Source organism: Drosophila mojavensis, unplaced genomic scaffold (assembly GCF_018153725.1).
Source record: "Drosophila mojavensis isolate 15081-1352.22 unplaced genomic scaffold, ASM1815372v1 contig_136, whole genome shotgun sequence".
NCBI lineage: Eukaryota > Metazoa > Arthropoda > Insecta > Diptera > Drosophilidae > Drosophila > Drosophila mojavensis.
This window is the reverse complement of record NW_025318667.1, coordinates 30692631-30701011: the sequence shown is the minus strand read 5'-3', so window position 1 is coordinate 30701011 and position 8381 is coordinate 30692631.

The following is an 8381-nucleotide window of genomic DNA, read 5'->3' as shown; positions in this document are numbered from 1 at the left end:
ATGCGTTTTTTACAAATTGGGGGCGAAAGGGGCGTGGTATCCAAAATCTGTAAATTACAAAATCTTTGTATCTATTTACTTTATATACAACGCAAATTTGAAGTATCCAGGTCTAAAAGTGTTCAAATTAAGCTGAAAAAACAATGTCGATTTTTCGATTATTCTCGATAAAAGAGTTATCGGACAAGTTATCGAAAAAATAAAGCAAACTTGTACTGCCTATGGTATACACGAGTATGCACGCCAAATTTCAGCTCTCTAGCTCTTATATCTTCTGAGATCCTTTTGCTCATACGGACGGACGGACGGACAGACGGACAGGGCTATATCGACTCAGCTCGTCGTCCTGATCAAGAATATGAGAGATGATTCCTTCTGCCTGTTACATACTTTTCACAAAACCATTATACCCTGATTTCCCATTTTCAATGGGTTCAGGGTATAACAAGTAAGAACGTTGCAGTCGGGCGTTACCGACTGCGGAATACTCATTCACATCCCATCAACAATATAGTAGTTAAGTTTCGCTCTAATACTGTAGAATATACAGGTTTTTTTCCGATTTGCCACGCCCTTACTGGGCGCAGACACCTCATTTTTAGTCAGTTCTTAGAACGTGATAACGGTACACTAACTGCAAAGTTTGAATGATTACCCTCAAAAAATGTGAAAATTACAGGGTATTTTTCGATATGCCACGCCCCAAAGAGTCGTAAAAATTATTTTTGGGTCATCGATAGAGGAGATTACTGGTAACTTAACTATCTAAATATTGGTATCCAAAATCTGAAAATTACAAAATGTTTGTATCCATTAACTTTATATACAACGCAAATTTAAAGTCTCCAGGTCTGAAAGTGTTCAAATTAGGCTGAAAAAACAATGTCGATTTTTCGATTATTCTCGATAAAAAGTTATCGGATGAGTTATCGAAAAAATAGAATAAACTTGTACTGCCTATGGTATACACGAGTATTCATGCCAAATTTCAGCTCTCTAGCTCTTATATCTCCTGAGATCCTTTTGCTCATACGGACGGACGGACAGACGGACAGGGCTATATCGATTCAGCTCGTCGTCCTGATCAAGAATATATATACTTTATGAGGTCTGCGATGATTCCTTCTGCCTGTTACATACTTTTCACAAAACCATTATACCCTTTTCAATGGGTTCAGGGTATAAAAAATTTCAATTGTTAATTTATTTCACATCTTTTCTTACTTTAACTACGTTTTAACTCACACGCTTTATCGTTTAACGTTTACCTGCTCTTTTCCCCCGTTCTCGTTCGAATCCCATTGCTTGCGCTCTGGAGCTGCCACCTCGCCTCTGCCGCGCGATCCTTTTCCACGGTGCCAGTGCAACTCACCACAGCGTCGGCCCTTTAAGCTGTCACCACGAGGGGCATGGTTGCACTGCCGATCTCTTTTATTAATTACTTACTACTAAGCTAGGGCATGTGAGGCGCTTCAATGAGCCAATTTACCTACACATTCACGTTGTACAGCCTGAATCCGCTCCAAAAACCTAGTCAGAAGCTAACAATGCTGCTTATCATCTATTGCCACCATATTCGAAAAATAATGAATGAATTTGGTACATATGTACATACAGTGACAAACTAAATTATTGGCACAGCAAGCTTTTTAAACTTTAAAGCAATTTTATAATTGTTTTTTAACGTTTTTCTAGTGAAACAAAAAATGTACTAAATAGAATTGGGTATTTATTAAATTATACAGTAAAAATATTGCGAAAAACATAAACGTACTTTTTTTGTAAATTCAATAACCAACAAGTAAGAAAGCTCTAGTCGAGAATGCTCGACTACGAGATCCAAACTCTGGATGCATGTGTATGTATGTGTGCATAGAAAAAGTGCAGAATGATTAGAATATCAGCTTGGAGGGTTCGGGGTATCTCCTAGTCGAGCTGTCTCGGCTAGAGCCTTCTTACTTGTTTCTAATGGTATTGAATAATTATTTGGTTTGGTATTTTTTATAAAATATATTGGGCGCTTCCACTCAGAGCGGAAGTACCCATCTGCCCGGCAGCGGGAGGACAACGTCATGTGTCATGCGCTCTGGGATGGCACGCCAAGCCGTTTTGACCATGCCGCCAGTTATGCCGTCTAAACCAAAAGAGCGTCTGCTCCAAAATCTGACGATGCAGTATAGCAGAAGCTGCAGAGCAGGACATTCGTACAGCCGTGTCAGTTGCTTGTTGGTCGTCGCTCATTGCGGACACACTCATGCATACGCCAAATTTTGTGATGAGTGTTGTTGAGTAGTTTGAATGATTCTAAGCACTGTTAGTGTCTAGAAGCCATCCTGGAGAGCACACCCTTAAATCCGGGCACGGTGCCCTGATTATCTGCATCGCTTGCAAATCTGCCTCTTCATCCGACACGTTACGACTTTGTGGTCAAAACTGACACACCTGTAGCAAGCGTAGGTTGGGATCAACGGGTGCCAGCGGAAAGAAAATCACTACACGTAATTCCTTTCGGAATCCACTAGGATATCCAGCGCCTTGCGTTCCAGCTGACCGTAGCACCAGCGTCGCTATTCCAGACTTCGAAGCAATCCTCACCGACTTTTCGAATGCTACACTGGAGCACTGCCGGAGAAGTGGTTATTAAATAACCTCTCCATTTATTGTTTCGTCGTGATGCTGCTGTCGACATTGATGACGTTGATTTTCGGCCATTGTGCTACGTTCTGAAAACCTCCTTGAGTCTGAGATTCGCGATAGCTCGCTTCATCTCGCCAGAGGATAGAGTGGGGATGATCGCACCGCCTGGCTTCAGCTCACGCACCTCATGTACATCTACACCATGGGAGAGAGAAACCTCTTTATGGATACGGCCAGCAACTTACTGAGGCGACTCCCAGGTCTCCGCAATTTTGCGGGCTCGAAGTGCAGCGAGTGGAGCAGCAGCAACAGAGGCGGTAGCAGCAGAAACAGTTGGGACTCCAGCAGTGGTGCGTTTACGCACGGTGGTTTCGAGCTCCTTGATCCTACCATACATCTACAGTAATAACTCCTGGTACTTGGACGCCAGGTCCGGAACGTTTAGCGCCACGGTGTTGGGTACCCCGTCAGCGTCAACGACTCTCCTGATCTTTTTCTCGATGGTCAACATCCGTTGGACCATCAAGTTGGAGTTCTTATTGTCCTCTTCAGAGCGAACAGCAGGTGTTTCCTCCTCGGTATCGGCAGGGGTAACGGCAATGGCAGCAGCAGGGGCAACATCAGAATATTGTTCACTCTCCCCGCACTGCTCGGTCGAGCAAACGTAAGTTATTTCACTGGACTTTTTATTGTTTATTGTTTTAATAGCACAGTTTAATTTGTACTTGTCAAACAAGTCCGCTATCGTCGGCTGTCGGAAGCAGGTTGAGTGAATCCTTGATTTGTTTTACGAAGAATGAGGGTTTACTACCACGGTACTCGCATTTGACACATAGTACAGCGGGTGGATATAATGCGTCTACCAACGCCCCTAAAAGAACTCTTTTAGCTACTGTGAGGAGCAATATAGGTATGCACGTATTTATGTATATGAACGTACGTATTTGCTGTGCGTTTATATGCATATACGTGCATATACATGTTGCTCCACACAGCGACGCGAATACTGTAGGAGCGACCCTCGCACTGGAAAGGGGGTCAAAGTCCTGTTAGAGGCGGTCGCTTTCGCTCCTACAGATTCAGCAATGGGTTCGCGTCGCACGCACGACGATCATCGGTGACCGTTAGCCGAGGTGCCGTTCGGGCCGGGTGATAGCAGTGGACGTTTTCACTCGCATGGCAACAACGGTACTTCGGCCAATGGGCGGCTGCCACGCAATTTGGCGGGAAAGTGGCGTCACCCAGATCACGCCACTTTACCGTTTTTATAGGCACGAGCAACAGAAAGGCCCGGCTCCAGAGCCGAACAGGCCCCGTTACCACACGAAGCAGGGCCTGTGGCTGGGGTATAAAAGGCCACCAGCAGCTCCATACGGGCTGTCGAAACTATAGTGAAAAGAAGATATAAAGTGAAAGTCGAAGTGCCAAAGTCAAGTGAAAGTCAACGCGAGTGGTAAATCAGGACTCCCGGGACATCGTGGGAACAGCAAGGACATCCAGAGTGAATCCTTGCGGATCATCAGCGGCACCGATCAGGACATCGGTGCATATCAGCGGCTTAAGCGACGCCTGCACATCTGAGTAAGTTCACGTAGTATATACGCTGTATATCTGAGCGAACCGCCAGAGTTTACAGATCGAAATCCTGGCGCTTCCCGAATCGTCCCGGTGAACTAGCGTGTTTTAGCACAACACTCTCCCAGCCGGAGTGCGTTAAGCCAGCGCTCAGTAGGTGTGCTTCGCTAAAGCCAACCGGCGAACCAGCCTAAATTTAAGTGACGTGTAAATTTCAAACTTATTCAGAAAAATATACATTTACGCTATAAAACCTAAATCACAAGTGACTAATTAATATCGCAGGGGCTTCAACAAATAAATTTGTTGGCACGAATCCACAGTCAGCTGAAACTAGCCCAGCTTAGACTCGGGATAAACCGAAGGTTCGTTACACTACCAACTCGAACTGTGCTATCGAGCACAATTCCCTCTTGGGTCGAGGCGATGTCTATCAAGACTGTTGTTATTTAATAAATTTCCTATTTATAATGATGGTGACAACTATAGACTACTTCGTCGTACTATGCAACACCATCCTTCGCATTCAGCACTTTCCGTCTTGCTGGTAACGTGCTGAGATAATCCTGATCCCAAAACCTGGAAAACCCGAAAACGAAATTACTTCCTACAGACCCATCAATCAAAAAAAAAAAAAAAAAAAAAAAAATTATGGTGAATTCGAAATGATGACACAGTTTTATTGTTTTATGGTTTGATTATTTATATATTATTCGATTTAAATTTCAGTGATTTAAAACACACCCAGCCACCTACAGACCAAACTGGAAGTAGAAGATCAAGAGAGAATATAATGTGCCCGTATCTGAATTATAGGAATTTCTGTTAAGTTTTTAAGTTTTTGCTCAGAACAATTTAGTGCTTTGAAAGGTATTATGTTATGTCAAACAAAAACCTCTGCGGCTACGGGTGCAGCTTTCGGTGCATCCAACACTAAACGTTGAAGATTTAGCGTCGTATTCATCAAAGATTGATACTTTTGATTGTGATTTGACAATGCCAACAATTGCTGAACTGATTGGACGCCACTCCTCTAGGTACGCGGACAGGCTTTAAGTGCACCCAAATCCACTGGCAACTGACCTGGCACACAACAATAGACGAAGGCTTAAAAGGCTTCACCCCTTGGACCGCAGATCTCGATAAATAATTGTTAATTATATGACTTCTAGCCCATAATTTAACGGACTCGCCGCCGAGGAAGTTGCGTGCGCGTGACGAGAGCTCGGCGTACGAGAGCGATGCCTCATTGCTCGCAGCCAGTGTTGCCCCCGCTGGAGTCTACACCCTAGCTGCTGTTCTCGCTGCTGGTACTGCCGCTCGGATGCCGGCCCCGCTGGAGGCGCCGTCGACGTCCGCTGCCGCTGTTGCTGCTAGTGCCCGCTCCGTTAGCTCGGTGCCGGCTGGAGCTGGTGCCGCGAGCTCCAACTCGATGGTCCAACGGATGTTTTCCATCGAAAAGGAGCTCCGGAGAGCCGTTGCCGCCGACAACGTGCTAGGTGCTGCTGCGCTCAGCGTGCTGGACAATTCAGCGAAGTACCAGGAGCTAATCCTGGAAATGTACGGCAGAATGAAAGAGCTGGAGACACTCGTCGGGACTCGCCCTCCGGCTGCCGCCCCCCAAACGAGGGCTGCCCCCGCCGCTTCTTATGCCAACGTCACTGCTACTGCGGTCGCTGTACCTCGGGCCCCCAAAGTTGCGGAAACATGGTCAGCTATCGTGACGTCCAACAACACGGAGGAGAAGGGTTGTCAGCAACTTGCTGAACGTGTCCGAAAGGAAATTGCGCCCATACTTGGTGTACGTGTACACTCAGTTTGCTTTCGATAGTCGCCGCGAACGGACGTGCTTATATCTGTCGCGCATCATCGTCGCAAATTTTGTTTTAATGTCCGCAATAAAATACGCTGAGCGAGCGCTAAAAGTGCTTATTTCGCGCATTTCGCGATAAGCAATCTTTGGCTGCGTATGTATTAGTGCGTGAGTGAGCTGTTTACAGCTAGACAGTTCTGATTGGCCAGCCAATCAGAATTAAGAAACTCTGTGTGGGAAAAAAGTGTTGCATACTTTCGCGAGGAACAATAGCCATGCCGCCGCCAACTGACTCGCCACCGAGAAAGTTGCGAGCTCGAGAAGATAGCTCGGCGGATGAGAGCGATGCTTCGCTGGTTGCCGCTGCAGCCAGTGTCACCTCCGCTGCTTCTGCTACCACCGCTGCCCCTACTGCCACCCCCGCCGTAGCAGCTGTTCTCGCTGCTGCCCCCGCTGCCCGGATCCAGGCCCCTATGGAGGCGCCGTCGACGTCCGCTGCGGCTGCTGCTGCTAGTGCCCGCTCCGATAGTTCGTTGCCGGCTGGAGCTGATGCCGCGAGCTCCAATTCAATGGTTCAACGGATGTTGGCCATTGAACGAGAGCTCCGGAGAGCCGTTGTCGCTGACAATGTGCCAGGCACTGTTGCGCTCAGCGTGCTGGACAGTGCTGCGAAGTTCCAGGAGCTGATCATGGAAATGTACGGGAGAATGAAGGAGCTGGAGACCATTGTTAGCACTCGCCCCCAGGCCGCTGCCCCCGAAACTCTCGAGGTCGAGATGTGCATCGCCAGAGTTCGGAGCAGGCGCTCGCCTGGCTTAGATGGCATCACTGGGGATATGGTCAGAGCGGTCTGGCGCGCCATCCCGGAGCACATGACAGCGTTGTACTCCCGCTGTCTGGCAGATGGATACTTTCCCTCTGAGTGGAAGCGCCCACGTGTGGCTGCGCCTCTCAAAAGCCTCGATAAAGACAGGAGTGATTCAGCGTCATATCGAGGCGTCTGCCTACTGCCGGTCTTTGGCAAAGTGATGGAAGGGATCATGGTGAACCGCGTAAAAGAGGTGCTCACGGACGACAGCCGATGGCAATTCGGTTTTCGCCCCGGACGCTGCGTCGAGGATGCCTGGAGGCATGTTCTGAGCGGTATCGAAGCCAGCCCGGCTCGATACGTGCTCGGAATCTTTATCGATTTTAAAGGAGCATTCGACCATGTCGAATGGGACTCAGCGTTACGCCGACTGTCGGACCTTGGATGCAGGGAACTTCGGATCTGGCGCAGCTTCTTTTCGGAGCGAAAAGCTAGCATCGTCAGTACCTTTGGCGAAGCCAATGTGAACGTATCACGTGGCTGCCCGCAGGGGTCCATCAGTGACCCATTCATATGGAACATTCTGATGGATGTCAGTCAACACCAGTAGTGGGATGGTGGTTCCCCGGGTTCCCAACTGTATCTCGGTGGTCAGTTTGCTTCTGATCGTCGCCGCGAACGCTTGTGTTTTTTCTGTCGCGCTTCATCGCTGCAAATTTTATTTTATTGCCTGCAATAAAATACGCCGAGCGTCTGCTTAAAAGTGCTTATTTCGTGCGTTTCACGATAAGCGATTATTGGCTGCATGTGTTGTAGTGCGTGAGTGAGCTGTGTACTGTTAGAGAGTTCTGATTGGCCAGCCAATCAGAACTAAGAAACTTGCATGGACAAGAAAAATGGTTGCATACTTTCGCGAAGAAAATAAAATCACTGCATACTTTCGGGTACCAGTGCTTTTTGTGTTGCCTATCGTCCAGGGATGGACTCGGAGGCCAGTAGTGGGAGTTCGACGCGGTCGAACTCCAGAAAGAAGCGTGGGCGCGTTCCGAAGATTGTCCTTCGGAACGTTGCCGACGCCGCAGCCATGCCGCCGCCCACGGATTCGCCGTCGAGGAAGGTGCGCGCGTGACGATAGCTCGGCTGACGCTTCGCTGGCCGGATCACGGCCTCTTTAGAGGCGCCGTCGACGTCCGCTGCTGCTGCTGCTGCTAGTGCCCGCTCCGTTAGTTCGGTGCCGGCTGGAGCTGGTGCCGCGAGCTCCAATTCAATGGCTCAGCAGATGTGGAGCCGTTGTCGCTGGCAATGTGCCAGGCGTGCTGGACAGTGCTGCGAAGTTCCAGGAGCTGATCATGGAAATGTACGGGAGAATGACGGAGCTGGAGACCATTGTTAGCACTCGCCCCCAGGCCGCTGCCCCCCTAGTGAGTGCTTCCCCCGCCGCTTCTTACGCCGCTGTCACTGCATCTGCAGTCGCTGCTCCGGTCGCTGCACCTCGGGCCCGCAAAGTTGCGGAAACTTAGTCGACGCTCGTGACGTCGAGTAACCCGG